The 23,200-nt window shown below is 36.0% G+C and overlaps 1 protein-coding gene across 1 annotated transcript in view; it reads left to right on the top strand.

Moving 5' to 3' along the window:
* GRM7 (glutamate metabotropic receptor 7) overlaps positions 1–23,200 on the top strand; it is a 3,543,572-nt gene that overhangs the window by 614,738 nt on the left and 2,905,634 nt on the right. The gene's annotated exons all lie outside the window — the stretch shown is intronic.

Raw genomic sequence — 23,200 nt, 5'->3', positions numbered from 1 at the left:
GCTAGCACATATAGGGTACTCCCTAGAGTATAACTGTTTAGCTATTTGTTGAAGATGAGTATCTTTTTTTTTGGTATTTATGCACCATTCTGGGTGAAGGTAGACCTACTCTGAACATAAGCATAATGAGATCCAACATGTCTGACCACCACGGTTAGGCACCTCAAATCATTCATACTCACATGAGCTACGACAAAGTCAAAACCATATTTACCTGGTATAAGAGATTTTAGATCCATTCTAGGATGATAACCCATCACTGGAGAGAGATCTAACTGTAACCCTGTTGTTTTGTAGCCTTGTATGCATGTAGTAGGTGCACCTGACAATATCAACATTAATCAATAGGACGTTTCTGTTAGTACTCAGGGAGCTATTGATAGTAGATGGTTTACTGTCCACAGCCTGATGACACTGCTATGAGACTGGATGGTGATGTGTTTGTGGATTTCTGCAGACTTATCTTCCTAGTTATAGGAGGCTTGTAGAGTGAATTGTTGACAGCTGCTCCATATGTCATTAACATGTTATTACTAACAGGGTATAACAGAGTAACAACATTAACAAACTGCATTCTAGCAAAGCTTTAGTAAAAAATATCAAGTCGGTATCTGAAAAGAGTCAGCAATTAAAGAAATGTATAATATTAAACCATATCTGCAATATGTCCTGCTTGGAATTCCTGTATGAAAATTATCAAAACGTGTTGATTTACTTAGATGCTGTATGTATCAAGAGGAGGAGTTATGCACTATCAAAAATCTTGTCAGAAAACAAGCTGTTAAATAGCTTTTTTTTTTTTGTGAAATACCAGTTAAATAATTTAATTAATTCATGCAGTCATCCCTTTTTTGAAGCAGTAAATTACACTTTTTTGAATTAGGCTCAACATCTGATATGCTCATTTAGTAATGTTTATCAGGACTAATGGGGAAACATATCTGCAGAATAATGCCAGCTTAACAATATCTATAGTATAGTGCTGGTTTAGAAGAAAAACTTTTGTGTATAATTGTCTTTTAAATATAATAGTGTACATTATTTTTTTCTTTAAACTTGGTATAGGTTTCCTAGAGTGTCGTCCCCTGCTAAATGCAGAATAATTCTTTAGCATTACTCTGCTAAAGAGTCCAAATGTTCTCTTCTTTTTTGTCGGTGTGTGGGAATGAATCAGGATATTTTCTCAAAGTCAAGCATGGGTAATGTACTGTATTCTGAAGTATTTTTGTATTGCTATAATTAATGAAAGTCAGCTGTCTGACGCAGATTGAAACCAAAAATGTATAATGAGACAGCTCCAACTAGTACAGAGAAGACACTTGTCAAGTACACTGAATAATCATGAGGGAGGACAGAAAGTGCTGACAGAAGGCTGTATGAGGAATGCACCGTGCTAACATTTTACATTCCTAAAAGGGGATATGTGGAAATGTCATGAACTACCCTTGTCTGAAGTTTTAAGAAACAGAGAAAAATATAAAACTAGAAGCATTATGCAAAAACTAATTTATGCATTCACCTTTGTATCCACAATGTTATGAGTTTAACTGCACTTGTGAGTTTAAAAGCTTTGAAACATTTTGTTGTGAAAACTTGAATCAGTGCATCTTATTCCATGCTCATAAGGGAATGACAACCTTTTTTCTTTGTCAAAAAGTTGTGTTGTCTCAGATATGGACCCAAGTTCTGAAACGACTATGCATCTCCCCTGTCACAAAATTAGAGGGGTTAATTTCTGAGAATTTGGCCAAACCTTTTAGATTATGTTTCAAACCACAAAGAGAAAGGTAAAACTGTTACAGATTTACAGGAGTCTAGTTTGTCTGTTCAGCTTAGTTATAAATAAGTAGATAGCAACTGGTAACTAGAAAACCACAGAACTGTATTTATTAAAACAAAAAAGTTTCTTAAGCACTTTTCGTCCAGCACAGTGGCCTGACTTCTTCAGATAGCTAAACTCATTCAAGACACTGTTTAAATATTTCAACAAGTATATCATGTGACAAGTATCTCCATTAAAACTCTTCAGTTAATTAAGGCTCTTCAATTAATTAAGACATGAATAAAAGCAATGCACTCTCTCCTATGTAGAATTCATCCCTGACTTACTGAATAAACTAAAAAAAATTGGTTAAACATACTATTACTAGAAATGCCCATGTACAATGTAATGTATAACGACATCTGTACAAAATGTAAAAAACATACAAATAGTCATTGAACTGTTAAATACACTATTATAAAAAGCAAAAGTCTTATAAACTTCTTCAAAATAGTCTTCGTATTCCTGGTGTTGTGTTGTCCTGTAAAGTAATGAATTTTAATACATAAACCAATTATTGTATAATTCAATTTTTTGTGTTAGTATATTTGTTTTTGTTTTTATGTTTTTGTATGTATAGACAACCCTCTGCCCCACTAGTTAAAATAAATTAGTAAGTTTATCTCCACATACTTTTTAATTTTAAATACCGGAGACTACTACATGTTTCGTTAAGCCCTGGAAACTGATGGGCATTTAATCAAAGTTGCCACAATAATTCTAGTTGTTCTAGAAGTAGTGAAACTAGCCATCCATATATATTTTCAATGCTCTGGTCTATAATTTTAAACTTGTATTTATGATTCAGTGAATTTTCCATGTGCTTAGCCAATGCATTTTATGTTTTCCTTTTCCTGATAGCGTACAGATGTTCATAAATCCTTTCTTTTAGTTTTCTATCTGTTTTTCCAACATAGAAAACAGGACAGAGAATGCACTGAGCTAGGTATACCACCATTTTAGTATTACAGTTGTACCTTTCCTTTAATGGAAAGCTTGTTGTTACCTATGGAAAAATGTTGGTCTGTTGCAATGGATCCACAGTAATTGCAATTTTCATATTTGAACATCCCTGGGATCCTTGTAAAGTTTACTATAGGGGTTTACACTAAATTTTTCAAATGTTTACCCTTCCTATAAGTAACAATAGGTCCATGACCAATCTTATTAACTATTTCATTCTCATTTTTTAACGAGTTCCAGTTTTTGTTAATAATTTTCTCAAGTTCAAACATGTCAGTACTAAATGTTACAATGAAACTACTGTAGTATTGGCCAACTTCCCTCAGGTGGGTTTCTATATTACTTGTTGATGTTAATGCACTTTCCTGTATAGTTACTTCTTTTTCTGTTTCTATAGTATTGATTCTGTATGCACATAATATCAGTTTATAAAGACCTATCTGACATTTGTGTGAAACTTCTAATACCACTTCCTTTATAAATCCTTCAGGATACCCACTTTGTAAAACATTTCAGTTAAATGTTGACATTCAATGAAAAAAAATCTTCATTAGTAGTTGCCATTCTGGCTGCTCCAACAAGCTGCCCATTCATTACTGACTTTCTCGTAGTGAAGGGATGTGCACTTGTGTGGTGCAAAAATTAATTGCAGTAGGTTGTATTTCAATGTATAGATGCTGTGTAGGTGTTAGATACAATGTCTTTTTTCAACTGCACATCTAAATAAGCTATTGTGTCTTTACTGAAGTTTGATGCAAATTTCAGGAAATTGGTGCTATTGTTCATTTCCTGTAAAATGACAGTAGCTGAAGTTTTGTCACCCTTTACTACTATGAAAATATTATCGAAAAAGTGTGTGTAATGTTCTACTAGATTCATTACTTTAGAGTTGTCAAATAAATAAGTGTGTTCCCAATGGGCCATTACAATGTTGGCAAAACTCGCACCACATGGTGAGCCCATTGCTACCCCTACTTGTTGTAAGTAAATTGTATCATTGAATAGAATGCAATTGTTGGATAAAATTATACTCAACAATTCCTCTACTATTCTTAGTTCATTATGTAGTGCTTCAAGTCCATGCATTCTGGCCAAGACAAATTCTATCCCTTCATCATGTGGGATTGAACTATACAGATCACATGCATCTACTGTTAGGAAGTTGTTTTCTTTATTGAACTTGAGTTTACTAATCTCCTCTAAAAAAGACCAAGAATCACGACTGATTTGTTGTTCTTGTTTTACATATTTTTTGAGAGTAGAATCTACAAATTCTGCACTAGCGTAAGTTATGGACTGACAAGCATCTACCAGAGCTTGTGTAGGGGGGCCTTGTATGTTCTTATGTATTTTTGGCACACCAAACATTTTGGAAATCTTGGGATATACCATTGCTAAGTAATTTAAAGTACTTATGTCTATATGTGCCTCCAAAAACAAGTCATTTAAATAGGTGTTAATCTTACGGTAAGCAGTATGTCGTTCATTTTTACTAACTTGTTTATATGTCTTAACACTTAGCACCTTGTTTATTCTAGCCATATAGTCTTCGTTATTCATAAGAACCAATCCCCCTCCCCCCTTGTCTGGCTTCATCATTTTAATAGGTTTCCTTCTGAAATCATTTAACAAGTCCCATTCTGTTTTACTTAAATTGCTTTGTCTTTTAATCCTGGTACTTAATAAAGTTCTAATATCAAATTCACACACATGGTCAAAAACACGTAGTGTTGAATGCATAGGTGGATTGTAAGTGCTTGGAAAATGTAATTCTCTGTAGTTGCAATTATTGCTGTTAAATAAAATAGCCAAATTAAGTTTCCTTGTAAAAACTTTAAAATCAAGTAATGTTTTGGCTAAATCAGCCTGACATGAAGGAACGTAAGTAAATCCTGTAGAAAACAGTTCAACTGTCTCATTGTCAATGTCAAAACTAGAAAAGTTATCTATCTTGAAGTTTCCACTTGTATTCAATAGAATGACACATTTAATAATAAAAGTGAGTTGGTCTACCTTTTCGCTCTCACCTTTCCCATTATGTTGTAGGGGTTCTGTTGGTTCACCAGTAATTTTTTCTGAGGCTTATTCCTGGCCTGGTGAAAAGTTTGCCGATTTGTTTGCACCACCTGTGAGTATGAAACGCTCCCTTGGTTAAAGTTATTATTATTGTGTGTCAGTTCATTTCTGTTTGAAATGTTTCTCTCATTATTACCCTCTTGTATTTCCGTTTCCACTGGGTGAAGAGCAGAGTTAAATGTCATCATTTCCTGGTTCTGCTCATCACTAAAGTTGTTTTTATTGGTAGACATTAGATTGGGTTGGCCAGTTACATTCCACAGCTGTGATAGGGGTGTGTTAGGGTAAGCTGCGCCATTACTGTAGTCCAAGTGGTCCCTTTCCAGTCTTTTTATTTTGTTTAATTTTAATTTTTCAATTTGTTGAGTGATATGTTGAAAATGCATTGATAATCACAGTTATACCATAAAAAGTCATGATGGTTTAATATGTTTCTACTTAGCTGTTCTACTTCCTGGGATATCTCATTTACATGTAACTGGTAGTGCTTGCACATCACATTCTTCAGTTCTTTCCCTTGTCTATCAAATAAATCCATTATGTCTTTATGTAATTGGGATCCTGCAACTAGTCCTGTCAGATACTGCCAGGACCTCAGACTTTTTGGAGCAATATTCGATTTAACATTCTCCGTGAAATAAGCCATCTCCAATTGTAACTTTTTGTATTTAAGTAATTTGTAGTCTAGGAGGAAGTGGGAAGGTTTGATTGTACTCATGAAGGAATATGCTGAAAAGGAGGAACAGAATCCCTCTGACAGCTGTAAACTTCCTGAATGATTCTAAGAACAGGAATCTGAAGTTGTATGGTGCCACAGGGGATGTGAAAACCTAGACATTGGGGCAGTATTACTGAAATGTCCTGGTGGGAAGCGGGGCACATGAAAGGGATATGAAGTCAGTCTTTTTTTTTTTTTTTTGTCATTGGTTTTGAGAGGATCCTCACTTTACTTTGAATATTCCTGCTATTGCTTTCTGAAACTTTGCTTGCCTGTACATTGCTGACACTATTTATTTAATTTACTATGAAAAGATCCTGGAGTGCAAGGAAAGTTCCTATTGCATTGTGGCATGGAGGCATGGAAATACTATTTAATGTTGGCAGCTGTAGCCCGAGGAAAATATACTTGTAGTAACTCATAATCTCTTTGTTGGTATTCTGAAATTTCTTTTTGCACCAACTGAAACAGCTGTTTCATTCTCGAAATAGTATCAGAAAGTTATCACTTGGCGGGGTGGAGGTGTCGAGAAAGAAATTTCTCCAGAATCTAATTCCTTCTCCTATGTTGTAGGCACTTGAGAAACAGAATCAAAATTTAATTCCTGTCCCTCAAACTGCAAATCTGAATTGGAGAGAGGAATATCTTTTTCGTTTAAAATTCTTACAAGAGTTACATTTCAAGATTTAAAGGCTTGAAATATATTAACCCAGCCAATCTTGACTATCTATCCTATGTAAGAAAAGAGAAAGAATGGCCTAATTTTCAGATTTGATTTTTTTTTTTTTTGGAGACCAGCCTCTTAGAAAAAGGACCTGCTCAAGGATGCTTCCCTTTGAATCAAGCTCCATAGGGCAACTTTATGGAAGAGAATCATCTTCCATCACCAACAGGAGTTGTTCTTCCTTGACCATAGGGCATAGTTGAACAGCCACAGAGGATATGCCTGTCTCAGGTCTAGATCAGGAGATTGAAACCATAGGCAGTCGAATACCTAAAGATCAATCTATAAATATCAAAGTGTTAAAATCGCAAATGGCCATTTCCACACAGGGAAACCAGTCATTTGGCTGTTACGTGGATTTTGCCCTTTTCGTAATGTAGATTGATCTCAGAATTGGTATATTTAGTTGGGGGGTGGGGATTTCTGTTTTCAACCTTTTTTTTTTTTAGTTTGGCCAATGGCATTGTTTCCCTCTGTGGAAATGGCCGTTTGAGATTTTGACACTTCAACAGTTAGTGACCAACATTTAGGCATTCGATAACGTAAGGTTTCAGTCGCATAATATAGACCCACCTGTCTCCTGGACCTCAATGGATTCTCAAGGAGCAACATCAAAGAGATTGAGAAAAAATGGAGATTGGTTTGAGGTATCTGAATGACCGTGACAGAGTCATTCACCAACAGCTTTGAGGAAGAAAAAGTTGGCTGGAAGAATGATAACTCCCATAAAATGTTCTTCTTCTTCTTGCAGATGGTTGTGGCACAAATAAATCAGACCGAAGCCTTTTGTATGTTCTACCAAAAAAAAAAAAAAGTGTCTGACAGGCATGTAGATAAGTAGCATAGACTTTCTGAGCCACCTAAATGTACATTTTTTAATGCTAACCCCCAAAATCTAAAGTCTTACCCCCTAGCTATGGTTTTTGATTTCAAGGAAAAAGTGATATTTTAAAAGGTTTTTCCAAACAGGGAATCCTGACTAAAAGTTTTTTTAGGCAAAATTTTCAGTGACAACCACTAAAATCACCAGTCCTGATCTTAAAATAAAATTTCTCACAGAAATTGATAAAGTGAGGGTTTTCCCTAATGTTGTACATATTTGTCTAGACTTGTAGAAGCAATAGCTGTCAGTTACTCAAAATCCTCAGGAAAGTTATAAAGGTTTGACTGAATTTATACCACTGCCTTTGTGCTGTGCAGTGGTTAGGGTATGTGGAAGGTGACCTTAAAATTCTGTACCTGGCTGGTTTTCACATCCTTTGCAGGTTAATAACCCATATTGCTTAGGCTACTGCAATAGTGACCTAATAATAAACATATATGACCTGATGAGCAACGATTGTGATTAATACTTAGGACTGGTATGCACACGGGCTTATTGAGGAGTAGAAATTTGCCAAGAATGACAAATTAAATCAGTAGGGCAATGTAAAAAAGAATGGTAATGCTTATGGAGACAAAATCTGGTGTGTAAAGTTTGATAGTTTACATGATCAATACATATCTCTGTATATGTCAGATACTTAGTCTACCTAGCTTCCTAGTTTCTGCATTCAGTAAATGGAAAGAAACCTGTTATATTCTGTGCCACCTTGCTAATTGCCCTGTAGCAGCTATAAACTAATTGCTATCTGTAATAATTGACCTGAGAATGGGAGGCCTGCTTCCCTACCCCCAATTTCTACCCACCATTCTTACTGTACCATTACACTTATCACAAACACATTTCACATGTGACACTATTTCCTCAAATACTCCCCAAACACCTTTGCTACTTTCATACAAACTGTCACGTTTCTATTTTTTTCTGTTTCCCAACTTCCATCTAACATTTAGCATAATTCCCAAAAACCTTTTTTCCTGTCATACTGCTTTACATTATATTTCTTCATGCTCAGACTTATTCCACATGTCAGCTTTAAGTTCCCATAAATATACTCTTTCTATTTTCTGTCTTAACTACATTATATGTCCTTTCAAACCCCCCATATTTCTTCCATTTCAGAATCATAAAAGAAGACACCAGGATAACCTAACTCTCATCCCTCATGGAAAATATATCTTACCTTCTACCCACTTTCAGACTCTACCACCACTAAATATTCTACAGGTCTGCAACTTATTGCTTCTTTCTTGATACCTTCTCCCTTACCACTTGCCATGGTTAAAACATGTATTTCTTTAAATAACCATGCTACTCTTAAGATCATAGGAGGTTACTAGACTACTGGCCATGGGGACCTTACAAGCCTAGCCAAGAGTTTATCCCTAAAAAAGAACCCTCAGTCAGCACCTGTCACCCCTGTCAATGCATGACAAAGGTGGAATCCCTGGGATAAATTTGTGATTTCCCATCCACTCATCAAGGTTGCATTTGAAGAGGGTCAGTGAGTTAATCTGTTTGACATGTATGGGAAGTCTATTCTACAGACAGGGCAGCACGTGGGAGACAAACCTGTCTCTCCAGCAGGGTTTGTTGATGTCACGTATTAGATTTAGGCCTAGCAAGTGGACAATGCATGAGGAGTTAGACTTACAGATATGGAGCATCTCTAGTAGGGCAGGGTCCAATATTGCCTCGTAGGCAAGACACAGATCACCTCTGAGCAATTTGAATGATACCAAGTAGAGTGATATTGATTTGAGTCTCTCCACATAAGACAGATGTTGAAGGCCATGGATTCTCTGTCTGAGGTATTTCTGGGGCCTTTCCAGTTGGTGCAGGTCTTTGGAGAGGTACATACCAAACAGAGCATTATACTGAATTATAGTCCTAATGAAGGGGGAGTACAGACAGTTAATAACCTCCTTTTTTTCTGGATGCAATCTCTTTACTTATGAGATGAGCCACGTAAAAGGCTTTTCAGACCACTGCCTCTACATTATGATCGAATGTGAGATTGTGAAACCATATAAGTTCAGCGCATCCTCATTTCTCTTCCTACTGAGCCATTTCTCACCCTAGCATGACTCCATAATACTTCTCAACAACTCTCCAGCTATGTCACAGCCACCTATCTATACTTCCTTTCTAAACTATCCATACATTGTACCAACCTATTTCATGATACCACTTACCTTTATCCAAATGTAGACTGATAAATACCATTTCAGCTCAAATCAAAATTAAATTAAGTGGAAAAATAAATTTCAAAAAACAAGAATCAGTAAAACCCCAATACACTAAAATCCTCCAAGGAGAAGACATTCACCTTAACCTGCCCTCCCCTATAACAACAAATATCAAGACATTTCCCTTCCACACACTGTCACACAATGGATCCTCCTCCCCATGTAATCTAAAATTTGCCACCATAAATATTAGAATCATAAGAAATAAAACTAATGAACTACATGCCAGGCTTATCTAACACTAGCCTAATATTTTTAGTATAAATGAAACTTTGCTTAAAGCCAGGATAAACTACTCTGAAATAACACCCCTATGCAATAATATCATCCATAATGACCATATAAAGACAAAATGTGGTGGCATTGCTCTAATATTTCCTGACAACTACCACATTTCCCTCTACAACAAAGCAATACCAAAACTCAGCTAAGCAGAACTTCTTAGTACTTTCCAGAAAATAAGCAAATAAAAGCACATATGTATTACTATGCTTTATATCCCTCCTAGTGACAATACAACTACATTGGAAGATATCCTACATTAGATATCCATAACAAATTCTACATGAAAAAATACTACTAGTCAATGTCGATATCAGTTGGTCGAATATAACCTCTAACTCCCTTACATCTAGCACAAACTTATTTGGTTTCACAAAACTAATTGATAGCCCTTCACATTATAGCAAGACATCAAATTCCTTACCAGAATGGATCCTCGTGTCAGACGTTAGCAAATTCACCACCACAGGTAAAATTTCAGACAATCTCAGTGACCATCTCCAAATCTGTAAAACTATAGCTCTCACACATCCACTCAAACAGTATGCTTATAAAATAACATGCAGCCTGTCCAAGACTAACCCAGGAATATTCTTCACTATCCTATCATCTATTAAACACTACATCCTAAAACTCTTACCCTAAGATGATGCTGTAAATCAATAAAATACAGCTTTACTAAATATCCTAAATAGCGTTGAACCCCTAAAAAGAAGAGACTAAAAACAAGCAATTCAGTTTGGCTGTCCAAAAAGAGTAGAATGCTAATGCAAGATAGAGAAAAAGTGTGGAAATAATGTCAAAAACATGAAACAACACAATATGGGGGGTTGGCATAATTTCTAAGGTATTTACCTCTTACAGACAAGGTACAGGGCTTGATTCTGTGTATGGGGTTGGCATAATGGTTAAGGTCTTCGCTTTATAGACACAGGGTACATAGTTTTATTCTAATCCCAGGTTATTGGCTAGGTGCAAAATGGTCCTTCAGGGCAGTCGTCCTAGTATTCACCTATGAACCTATGTCAAAAACTTATGAATGCTCGGCAACTGTACTAAAAACAAATAAATGAAGACAAAGAACTGTACAATAATACTTTTCAGAGCAATGGTAAACACAATCCTACAAAATACGGTCAGCCATTAAACAGATTCAACCCTAACCCCTCAGAACTTCATGAGATTTTGACTCTTACTTCTTGGATAGTGTAGTGACCCTAACCAAGGTTTCCACATCATCTAATACCAACCCACCCCAATAGTCACAGGTCACCACATTTACTTTCACCTTCAAAACTATCCCCACATCCTATACAAAGCTACTCTTAAACTCAGACCATGCTGTACTTCACCTGATTATCTTCCACTTGAGTACCTTAAAATAGCAAACAATAGCATTGCCTATCCTGTCTCAATCCTCATAAAGGGGACACTCCAGGAATCCCATGTTTCCTCTCACTGGAAAAAAATCAGACGTTATCCCTCTGCACAAAGGAGGACATTCAACAGACAACTACCTTTAGACATTTAGCAGTTTTATCCTCTTTCTCCAAAATACTTGAAAACTGTATTCAAAAACAATGCTAAACTGTCTTGTGCAGGGAGAACTCCTATAACCCACACTACAAAGCATCCATTCCTCCTATACTACTAACCATGCACTTCTAACCTTTGTAAATACTGTCAGTAAAGCTAGTAATAACAGCAAGCTAGTTTACTCTTTATTTCTAGACTCATCTAAAGCCTTTGATGCAGTTCCTCACTGCAAACTTCTACTTCAGATGTCCTCACTAGGCCTATCTCAGACCACCCTACGATTCAAAAGTTACTTGTCCAATAAATATCAGTCAGTAAAATGGCAGTCCTCCCTTTCTCCATATCTCTCAGTCACTACTGGTGTACCACTAGGCTCTTTCCTTGGTCGCCTCGTCTTTAACATTCTCACCAGTATTCTCCACACAGCCACACAGCAGGCCTCCCTATTACAATATGCAGCTAGGTCCACCTGGCACATCTCCAAAAAATACTCAGGAAGCTTTAACAGCTACTGAAACATGGCTTTGTAACTCACAATACATGCTCACCCCCACAAAAAACAAACTTTTAATCCCCAAATCCATCTCTCATAGAAAAACAAAACATAAAATCCTCTCTCAATAATACAACCATTGAAGTCACTGCTAGCAAATTATTATAGATTATAGTGGAGGATAATCCTAAACTTTACCTGTATATACAAAATGGCATTAAAAAAAAAACAAAAACTAGGGATGCTTTATGAGCCAAAAACGTTCTCACCAATGCAACTAATATTGCACTTGCCACTATGTATCTCCTACCCTCACGACTTTGTCACTAACATTCTTGCTAACCTCCAGGCATCACAAAAATCACAATATGAGCAAAGCAGTAATGAAGTTGCTAGATTTGTAGCAAATACCCCATTCAGAACCTACTACTGTATAACACTAACAAAGTCTAAATTGGTTAGAACCACCCCATCAACTAAGATATACATAACTGCTTATACCTATATAACTAGCATCCATCTGCCTATCTAGCTCTAAATAGCATTCCAGTACAACTATGTTTCCAATCAGTCATTATGATCCAATGACCAAAAACTGTTCTTTTTGTCCAGAAACATGTTAAATCTGCTGGGCATGGTCTGTACTCATACTGTGTTGCTAAGGCCTGGAACGTCTTACTTATATTCAGCAGGTCAATACCTTCCCTCCAGTCCTTTAAAATCATTCTGAAAAAATTCCTAGCCAATATGTGACACTGTTCTTGCTCAGCCTCAGAATAAAATATACTCCTAAATATAAAACCAAACCAGAGGAACTTCTGTCCGTACAGCCAATACAAAACCAGGAAAACCAGAATGAACAGCTCACATAATGTAATCTGCCAAAACACAAAATCCTCTTGTACAAAATGAAGCAATCCACTCGCAGGTTATAAACCACAGGAGAGTAATTTAATAATTTAATAAAACAGAAGAAATAAGACAAACTGGTTAAGCTCTTTTGTCCTCCAAATCTAATAGGACTTCATCAGAATAATGAATGTCACAAGCAAACATCTTAAATAGTAAAAGGTACATCATGTGACTATAGAAAATCTCATGAAACTCTCATTGAATTGGAGAATCTCACTGTCCCTTAAAGATACATAAATCAGATGCTTTTCAAATAAGTATTTTTTTTACATTTTGTAAATAAAACTAGCTTTCTCACCAACCAAACTGCATGAGTAAGGGTCTATTTTAAATAAATTCCAGTTAATTTTTACTATGCTTTTTTTTATTTCCTGAGAGAAGACATGGAACATTCGTAAAACTGTTATACGTTTTGGCTACTTTTGAAGTATTGTTATATTTTTTGAAACTCTCATTATTGCATTTATTAGTAAAAAATGTGCTTAGTACATTGTTTTCCAGACAAGGAAGACATTTTAATATGTCATATTCTTCATTTCTTTCTGGAGTATACTCATTATGTTGCTTTGAAGTGTTCTAACAGTCATTTCACAAAATTACTTATTGACCATTGGAAATTTCTTTCTTTATATATATATATATATATATATATATATATATATATATATATATATATTGTGGGCGTGGTGTGATTTCCAGAACAGACATACTTTTGTGTAGGCAGGATTCTCAACAGTAATAAAATCTGAGGTAACTCTACGGATTTCTTTTTTACTCTGATAACATCAGTCACCTTGTTTTGCAACAGTTTAATATTCCTCCTTATATATTTTTTCCTCTGCAGATGACGTTTTTTTATGTGATACTGCTAACTCAAATTAGCCATATAAAATGGTAAAGATCATGGTCTGCAACATTTGGTTCTGGTTCCATAAGTCAAAAGAAAAATATCTCTTTTAAGGTTGTAGTTTGTGATGTATCATTATTTGGGCATTGTGATGACAGATTCTAAATTAAAAGGAGTCCTTAAAGTTATCAGGGATGGTAAAACACGTACATACTCAGGGATTGTAGGTAAACTTACAAAAGTAGATGTAAACCTGTATGTCACCATATGGACAGCCAGCTGCATCACTGATAGGACACAAATTTAGGATATGGGAACCCACCCCCACAAAGAGGTCAGTCAATAGTAGAGTCCAACAGGTATCAGTGTTGGGGCCTCTCTTTTTTGAAATCTACTTCTTCGAAGGCAAATGTCAAGGGCCTCTGGCTGACCAATTTTGCAGATGACTGCTTGATGTAGACAACTGGTGCCAGCGTTGTGGACTAAAACTCAATATGAAAAAGTGCACAATAGTGCCATTTTTAAAGATGGCCTCCCCCAAACATTTCCACATTGATAATACACTCCTAAAACTAGTCCTAGTGGTCAGGGATCAGGGAATGCATATTGACAGTAACCTGACCTTTAACAATAACATTTCTACCCTCATCAGAAAATCTTTTGGTTTTGCATATTTTATAAGTAAGGATGTGGCATCTAGATCCAAGGAGATCATTGCTCCTCTGTATTCAGCTCTTATAAGATCAGTCATCAAGTTTAATGCAGCCTTCAGCATGTATCTGAGCAGTCACTTCTAACTGCTTCAGAGACCAGAGAGGTTCCTCACTAAATGAATACAGGGAATAAAAAACAAGTCCAATCCTCACTAAAAGAATACAGAGAGTAAACAATACATGCTATGTGGACCATCTCAAAGCACTATCACTGTTTTTGGTCTCCTACAGACTGCTTCACAGTGACTTATGCCTAGCCTAAAAGGCACCCTCTTAGTCCATACTGATGGATTTGTTACATATCTGCAAAACAGATATCAGAAATACCTATTACAAGGACCTAAAGCTCACCAGCGACAAACAGGACATGCTGGGGAGACAGGTGTTTGTCTAAAAGATTACACATTCTCTGGGACAAGCTTCCCAATCATGTGAAGCAAAGGTCATCCTAAAACCTATTCAAATATGGCTTAGACCAAATAATGAAAAATTGCAAATGTACCCTTGGTTCGGCACCTGTGTTTCTAATGGACAGTGGCAGCCTGTGAATGCTTGATCTGTACAAGCTTATATTATTAATGTGAAATGCCTTGGGGTATTGACAGATCAGCAATATTTTAGTACATTTGGGGTAAGCTTGGCTAGGCTTAAAATGACTCATGGACCAATAGTCTAATAAAGGCCTATAAACCTTTTGCTCATGTTTATACCATGTAGACATTCATTTTAAATTTGATGTGTGCCACACTATTGTGCATTTTTTACAACAAAATCAGCCTCTTTTGTGGCAGTTGTGTTTTACCCTTATTATTCCTTGCTAACCCACATCCTAAAATCAACAGATTCTATAACAAACAATATTATACTAAAACTGGGACTGAAAATTGCACATTATAAAGCAATAGCAAATAACTAGTTGGTCTACCTCTATTGTGATCCGTCCCATTGAATATCTGGTTCTTCTCCGGCCTGATTTAACCTTTCAAAAAAGAAGTATGGCTTTCCATCTGTTAAAGTATGTGGAGTGATACAAGAGTTCAAAAATAATTTAAAAAAATCCTGCAACAATTATACCCTTGAAACATCTAAATTGCAACATGTAATGTCAGACCCTGACATTTCATTTTGTCCACAAATGATTCCAACATGTTGTCATCCCTGTGTAACACAGTTCTCAGAAGGATATGGTATAGTCAGGCAGGCTCACCGTGCTGTGTAAATGGCTACATGAGATTAGTCACTATGCAGAACTTTCAATATGCACTGCAGTGAGCTACCATCTGTTGTGCATAGATGAAGAATAAAAACATCATTTGACTGGAGACTAAAGCTTTGATGCAACAGCTGTGAGGCAGAAGACACAGTTAAGAAAAGCTTAAGTACTCAATGCAGGTTTTAAGAAAATAATTAAAATGCCTAAAAGATTTCCTTTTGTACAGAATGAGTTATAGCAAAGTAACATTGTAGTGGGTTTTGTTGAGAAATTCAACCTGCTATTATTTTTCTTCAAAATAAAGTACTAGAAACGATTTCAAGTTTGCATAAATGTTGCAGTTTGCTAGTTCAATATTTTGAAAAGAAAGGACAATAAGGTATACAATACTTCATCTAGAAACACTGTACTTTGCTTTTGGTAAGGTTTGAAAATCACTTGTAACACAGGCCAAGACCAGAATACATGATATGTATGTCTCCATTTATTGTAACTGTAGTTGAAACACAACTGTTTGTGAAAAAAGAAATTCTTTTAACCCTTTCACTGCTGAGACAGTTTGTAATCTCAGTATTTGCCAGTTTAAAAAACAAGACATGTATTTTTAGCATTATTAAATGCATTATTTATGCTACGTATGCAAAATCCTTCTGTGTACATCTGTCTATCAATATATCTATAGTTATGGGCTTTTTGTGACAGGATGGATATTGGTAGTAAATTAATTGTAATTACAAACATCATACTGAAACAGAAAAAAATTCCTGCCATTTGAGACATAGCAATTTTGTTTTAATGGGTTCAAATTTGGAAGCACACTACAAGGTACATTTTATCATGATAATGACTCAGTGGTAATTTGACATCATAGATCACAGAAGTTTGCATGTGCATCATTTTTTACTGGCACTTAGAGTTTGCAGGTTACTGAGTGCTTGGTGAGAGATGTTGATTGTCTGGCATACAGCTGGCAAAAAAACATAAAAGCAGATGCAAAGGGACATATAGCTGTAATTCCATGTCCCTTAGTTTTTCTTCTTATAACCAAAATTCAATAGTTTGAGTCAGACTTGAATCTTGTTTGTGTTGGTTGGGTAGAGTAACCCCAAGAATGTACATTCAGAAGTATCTGCTAAAAGGGATATGCAGCAAGTTTTGTCTTCAGTACAATAACTTCTACTTAAAGTAGGTCAAATTCAAAATAAAATAGAACTAATGTAAAATATTTTGTACCAAGTAAGCTAAGTGTCTTAAAATCTTGGTTGAAAAACATTACCCTCAAGTACAAGGCATGGAAACCTCACTCAATGACGTGAAAGGTAGAGTACAACAGAGTGAATCACACCCTTGACTTTTTATTGAAACAGAAGACATGGTTAATAAAGTGGAAGGTTAGGAAACTGAGAAACAATGAATAATGTGCACATATTTGGGGTTCCTGAAAAAATAAATGGTCCATCAATAAAAGGTTCTTAACTAGATGGTTACCTCAAATTTTAAATTTGCAGAAGAAACTGTGATTTGGTTTAGAAAGAGACCATAGAGCAGTGAGGAAAGTATCTCTGCAGATCCAGTTTCATCCAGTTTCATCCAATTTCACCCCCTCCCCATCTATTGAAGTTGAGTTTGTCTTTTTGTCTTACCTGGATAAGGAGCTTTTGCTGGGGAGAGGCAGAAACAAGATTTGATAATGACTTTGCCAATGAAATCTTGAAAAAAGGAGAGAATCCTGGCCATTGATTAAGTTATTAAAATAAAACAAATAAAAGTTTACCTTTTATATCCAGCAAGAGTGAAACTCTTTCTTACTTCAGGAACAAGAGTTTTAAAATAATGATGTCTTTGATCTGCACACCCAAAAGATAATGTCTGATGGAAAGTAACCTAAAATAGTCCACAGCAGGCCATTGCTTTTATGAATAAATCTTTAAATAATAATTTTTTTATGTAGTACCTCAGGCCTGAGTCTTGACTGAACTGGATCTTCAGGATAACTACATATCCAGTAAACAATTATTCAAATAAGTAAATACTCTTGCAAAATCACAGATGATCAGAGTAAGAAAATTACAAAAGGAATGGTGTAGCTCTCAAAGCAGCTCTTTAAGATAGCCGGCACCAAAGTAATGTAGGCCCTAGTAAACTAGAATGGACTGAGAAAACAGCAAGTACAGACTGTGGAGAAAAGTCCATCTATACTATGCAGCCTCAATTCTTGGGGCTGGTGCAGTGCAGAGAGAGCTAGTAAATTGTATTTGCTTTTTTTGTTTGTTCTATTCACTAGGATACACATTTAATTCATGTCATCACTTGGAGGTAGTAGTGTACTAAATATTATTCTTTCCCCATAAATCTGCAAGATGTGAAAAACAGCTAATTGCATAACCAGCAAGCTGAGAGCCTTTCCACTTAACTGTATGTTTAAGTGCCTTTGTACAATAGCATTAGGAGAAAAAAATGTACTGGTCAGTTCACCAGAGTAAATTTGGCATATGGTCCTACTTGTCTGCATCTTCAGTTAAGTCAAGTCAAAAAGTCATGTCAAAGAAAACATTATTGTCATTCAGAACTACACAGCAGTGCAGCTAAACAACATTATAATGCTTCATTATCACTGCAGGAAACAGTTGCACATATAGACAGAGAAAAATTAATATAATATTATAGTAGAAATTTAATAAGTATCAATTAGTAAGTAAAGTAGGAAAGCAGTGACCCACACCCATCCCAGAACAGGAGACAAGGAAGACAAGGAATAATATGAAGGTAATATTGTCATTGTAAAATTGAAACAATAGCAGCATATCAATGATTAGCCCGATTTATTAAACAGTTTGTATATTGCACTTTACAGTCCTTCAGTGTGGTAGGTGAGCTACCTTAGTATTGCACTTCAAGAAAGGGAGCTAAGAGTTTTCTCAAATTCAAAGTTTAGAAATTGCTAATTTAAAGGAATTGCCCAAACAACCACAAGGGAAGCTCGCAACACAGCTGGAAAATCCAAAATTGATTCAGTTGATTCAGTTTATTAGAACGCTGCTAACACAGTACGTTTTCGACAGAAGTCTTCATCAGAAACAATACAACAGATCCAATTGCTGTTGTATTGTTTCTGTCGAAAACGTACTGTGTTAGTAGCATTCTAATAAACTGAATCAACTGAATCAATTTTGGAGTTTCCAGCTGTGTTGCGAGCTTCCCTTGTGGTTGTTTGGGCAATTTTTTTTTTTTGTTTGTTTTTTTTTTTTGCTTATCAGTGTCTTTTATTGCCTTTATCCTTTTTGCTATTTAATTTAAAGGAATATTAATAAATCCTAAGTAAAGTATCTAATTTGTTTATTGAAAAAGCTAATAATTCCTCATCTGTTAAATTTATTGATATTTTCATTGGGGAACATAAGTATGTTACTAAATTAGAACACTCTTAATTAAGTCCATACCATTTTGACATTGAAAGTCAAGTTGTTTAAAAGTAGATATTGAAAAAAACTAAGTACAAAGAGAATGAACCTTTACAGCAGCTTATGGCATCACATCTATGAGTGAAAGCATGTTACCAAAATACTACAAGATGAGAAAAGAGGAAAAAGTTTTGAGAAAATGGGCTGAAAATGTGAAAGAATACAGTTTCCTTGGGTTTTGAACAAAATTATGTTTTATAGAAAATGATTATCTGTACAAACCAAAAACATGAAGGAAAGGTGGTAAAAGAAATTTAAGAATATTTCAAATGGAGAAAAGACAGGCAAATGTTTTTTTTTCCTTGTGCAGTTGTGCACAAGTGGACAGTGGTCTGTGGACAGTTGTCCACAGAGTGGTAATGTACTCAGAGGGATGCCAAGGGCAATTGCAATATGAAACTTTTGTGTTTGACTATGAAATAATAGTATGACAAGCAATCTCTGAGATTTTTCTGTATTATATATAGATTCTGAAAAGTTAGATGCTGTTTATAGCTGCAGGAGATAAAGGACTATCTCAATCCACTTTAGTTGTGTCTTTTGGCTTTTTCCGGTTAGGGTCACCACAGTGGAACTCCGGTTCGCTAATGATTGGCAGTTGATTTTTACGTGCCGAGTTACCAGCCCTGATGCACAACCTTCAACAAAGGTACACCCATTCACGCATGTCTCCACGCAGAAGACACTCTAGCGGAGAATCAAACCGGACAGCGTCTTACTGTGAGGCGACAACACTACCGCAGCACCACCACCACAAATATTTCAATTACAGATAAAATGGATTAAAGTAGTCAGATGTTGAGGCAATATTACGCAAATAAATGGAAAAAAAGTAATGTGTGAGTGCTAGTTTAATCATATATTTAAATTACATTGCAGGCAATGAATAAATGACTAATTATGTTGTATTTTCCTTAAATGGTAAATGTTAATTTAAGCAGTTTATTAAAGAAAATTATCTATTGCCAATCATTAGCGGACTGGAGTTCTGCTGTGGTGACCACTAACTGGGAAAAGATGAAAGAAGATGAAGATTAGAGAAAATTATGTGGATAAGGAGGTTAGGCTTTTTGATAGTGCATTTTTTTACTTTGGCATTTTAATGTTTTACTGATCATTTGTGGCAGTGTTTGTGTTTTTTTGAGTAGCCCATGTTGAATAAAATGTACCTGTCTCTTCACTGAACAGCTCTCATTGGATCTTAACATCCATCTAAGGTTCTAAGGATTAAAGCTGTTAGGACTCCTTAACTATTCCTGTGCCAAATCCTGATCATCATGAGGTTGTTCCAGGAGATCTCTATAGTTGCCACTATGTTTATGGCCTTTCCTCATTTCTTCCTTCTCACCTGATCCTTCTTCTTATATTCTTTCATCTGTTTTTTTGGTGAATTCAGTTGCTTTTTGGATTTTTGTCTACATCTGATTTGGTTTCCATTCTTACTTGACACTACAATGCTTCTGTTAAACTAAACAGAGAGGTCACCTTAGACTTTCTGCCTCATCTTTTAAGACATTCACTACATTTGTATCTGATAAGGTCAGCATATATATTTGCTGTTTCATGATTGCATATGTATACATGCAATCAATTTCAAGGAGGCCCATACTTCCTTCAGAATGAGGGATACATAATCTTGGTATACAATGATTTTTATATATCATTTGGTAAGTGTGAAGCATTTTCTTATTTTCCTGTCCAACTAATCCAATAATTTTCGAGACCAGTCAATTACACCGAAACTGAAAGATAGAACAGGAAGAACAATCTTGGTTCATAGCTTGAACTTTGTTCCTACACATCAAGGGTGTTTTTGATATTTATTTTAGTTTTACTAATTTTTTTCATATTTCTTAATTTTTTTATTGTTGATCCTTATCAGTTCCCATATGTTTATAAATTCTCACCTGCTCAAGTTCCTCTATACAATATTCCTGTCCCAGACTGACATTTTCTTCGTACGGCAACTTTTTAACTTTAAATATTGTTTTTGCACATTTATTAAGACCTAATGATATTCTTATATCATCTGAGAAAGTTTTAACCACTTGTAGTTGTGCTTTCAACTGCTCATCTGATGAACTGTACAGTTCTAAGTCATCCACAAAAAGTAGAGATCTTTAAGCAAGGTTGTTTCCTGGGAGCCAAATTATAACCATGACCTAGTCGGTTAAGTAAACATCTTAATGGGTAAAGGGCAAGGCAGAACAGCAGCGGTGACTAAGAATCACCCTGTAAAATCCCCCTTTCAATTTGTATGCCTTGGATAATAATTTGTCCTTTGTCATGGCTTAACTGCAAAGTGGTTTACCACTGTTTCATGACTGTAATATAATTGATCAGTGTAAATGAATGTGGGATGCTATTAAATGCATTTAGGTAACCTATCCATGCCATATTTAGATTTTCCCCATTTTACATGTCTCTATTAGGGCTTTATTTAGTAACAAAATGATCCTCTGTTCCATTTGACTTTCTGTTATCCCTTTGTTCTATTGCCATGACTGAGTTTACATCAGTACCATTATAAAGTGTGTACATCATTGGAAGGCAAGTTATTGATCTACCATTTTTAGAATGGCTTACAGATTCACTCTTAAGGAGGAATACCATTTTTCCTGTTGTTAACCAGGTAGGTGTCTGTTTGGGATGCACATTTAAGGAATTCTTACTCAGGGCTAAATTTTTGTACTTTTCTTTTTTATTTGTCTACATGTCTTCTAAGTTTTTCTTCCTTTGCTGATATCTTTGCCTTATTATTTGCAATAGTGTATGATAAATCTTAGTCTGTTCTGATATTGTGCATTGATTAATCACATTTATCTTTTTTCTTATTTTTGTTTATAGGTTCATAGGACATTACTAGACTATTGACACTTGGGTTTTTATAAGCCTAATCGTTAAATCCCAATATAATATTAGATGAGAGATATTGTCTGTGCCCAGTGTTTTTCTAGCAAGGGCTACACATGTCCAGGGGAGAAGCCGGGGTAATCCCTGGCAGAAATTTATGGTTTCCCATCCAGTCATATAGATTGCACTTAAACAGGGTCATGGAGGTGCTCTGCTTGATATGGATTGAAAGCCTATTCCAGAGGAGTGGCAACCTCAGAGATATGTATCAGTTTCTCCAGCAGGTCCTGTTTATGTCATAGGCTACATTGAGGTCCCTGGAACTGGTAACCCTAGTCCCATTTGACTTATGGATGTGCAGCATTTCCATTAGATTTGGGTCAGAGATAGCCTTGTAAACCAGAAAGAAGTTGCCTCTAAGTAGTCTATATACTACTGAGTACAGTGACAGCGACTTCAGTCTGTCCATGTAAGACATGTGCTGGAGACCCTGAATTTTCTTAGTTAGAAATCTCTGACATCTGTCAAGTTGCTGCAGGTGTCTGGTAAGATACATACTAAATGGAGCATTATATTCAATAACAGCCCAGTTGAGGGATGAGTACAGGGGAGTTGTAACCTCTTTTGCTCTTGAGACGATGCCTTTGCTAATCAGGTGAGTGACAGTGAATGCCTTCCTCACCACAGTAGACACATGGCAGTCAAACTTGAGGTCACAGTCAGCTTGTGTTCCCAGATTTCTCACTACTGAATTGGTACTTAGGGTATTATTGTTTATTTTATAATCAGCAGGGACATTGTTTTTACCAAAGGAAATGATGATGCATTTTTTAGCATTTAGTTTAAGGCCATGGTTTGGCACCAGTCATTGGTCTGTCTAAGCCCCTTTTGAAGTATGCTGTCATCACTATGGGAGTCAATGATAGCACCTAATTGTAGTCATGTGGAAACTTGGTTAACCACAGTCCCTCTGTTGTGGCCTGGACTTCTGAGTAATATATGCCAAACAAGGGGAGGCCCAGCACTGACCCTTGTGGGACCCCACTGTTGACAAGTCTGCTGGTAGAGGTAAAGTCTCCCATTATTACTAAGTGTTGTCAATCTATGAGCCAGTTTGCAATCCACCTGACTACATACTGGTTGATATTCATCTGGGTTAGTTTGTCAATGATGCACAAATGAAGGATACTGTTGAAGTCCTTGGCCAAATTAAGATAGGCTGTGTGCATGGTCACATTCTCAAAGAAATCCACCAGGTTTTGAAGGCATAACCCGCCCCTGACAAAATTGAACTGGGATGGATTCCAGATTTGGAGGTCACCTCTGTCCTTATTTATGAGGTTCACGATGATTCACTCCATTGCCCTACAAATGAGTCTGGTTAATCTTATGGGTCTGTAGTTACCCAGGTCTGTGCAGAACCACCCTTGCGGAGGGGGATAAAAGTCACTGTTT

Source organism: Protopterus annectens, chromosome 7.part0 (assembly GCF_019279795.1).
Source record: "Protopterus annectens isolate FY-2018-M chromosome 7.part0, PAN1.0, whole genome shotgun sequence".
Taxonomy (NCBI): Eukaryota; Metazoa; Chordata; order Ceratodontiformes; family Protopteridae; genus Protopterus; species Protopterus annectens.
This window is presented reverse-complemented; position numbering and strand designations above follow the sequence as displayed.